Raw genomic sequence first — 1,142 nt, 5'->3', positions numbered from 1 at the left:
ATGTCACACTTTCCAACAACTTTCACCAATCACCTCAATTCCTCTTCCCAATTACCCCATTCACCACTCACATCCATCCACTCTTCCCCATAAACCCCACCTACCTTCAAAAATTCAAAACCAATTTCCCTCCCATTCCCACCCTAAATAGCCGAACACACCCTCCCCCCTCTCCCTATAAATACCCTTCCATTCTACTTCATTTTCACACAACACAACCCCCTCTTCTCACCCTTGGCCGAACCATCACTTCCCCTTCTCTACCATATTTTCTTCTTCTTCTTCTTCTCTTCTTTCTTCTCTTGCTCGAGGGCGAGCAATATTTTAAGTTTGGTGTGGTAAAAGTATAAGCTTTTTGTTTTTCCATTACCATCAATGGCACCTAAGGCCGGAGTATCCTCTAGAAAAGGAAAAGGGAAGACAAAAGCTTCCACCTCCGAGTCATGGGAGATGGAAAGATTCATCTCCAAGAGCCATCAAGACCACTTCTATGATGTTGTTGCAAAGAAGAAGGTGATCCCTGAGGTCCCTTTCATGCTCAAGAAAAATGAGTATCCGGAGATCCGACATGAAGTCCGAAGAAGAGGTTGGGAAGTCCTAACCAACCCCATGCAACAAGTCGGAATCTTAATGGTTCAAGAGTTCTATGACAATGCATGGATCACTAGGAACCATGATCAAGGTATGAACCCGAGTCCAAAGAATTATCTCACAATGGTTCGGGGGAAATACTTGGATTTTAGTCCAGAAAATGTGAGGTTGGCGTTTCACTTGCCCATGATGCAAGGAGATGAACGCCCCTACACTAGAAGGGTCAACTTTGATCAAAGGTTGGACCAAGTCCTTATGGACATTTGTGTGGAAGGAGCTCAATGGAAGAGAGACTCCAAAGGCAAGCCAGTCCAACTAAGAAGATTGGATCTCAAGCCTGTGGCTAGAGGATGGTTGGAGTTCATTCAACGCTCCATCATTCCTACTAGCAACCGATCTGAAGTTACTGTGGATCGGGCCATCATGATTCATGGCATCATGATTGGAGAGGAAGTAGAAGTTCATGAGGTCATCTCCAATGAAATCTACAAAATAGCCGACAAGCCCTCACCCATGGCACGGCTAGCTTTTCCTCACCTTATTTGCCATCT

This window comes from Arachis duranensis, chromosome 8 (genome assembly GCF_000817695.3).
Source record: "Arachis duranensis cultivar V14167 chromosome 8, aradu.V14167.gnm2.J7QH, whole genome shotgun sequence".
Taxonomy (NCBI): Eukaryota; Viridiplantae; Streptophyta; class Magnoliopsida; order Fabales; family Fabaceae; genus Arachis; species Arachis duranensis.
Note: the sequence above shows the minus strand (reverse complement) of the source record.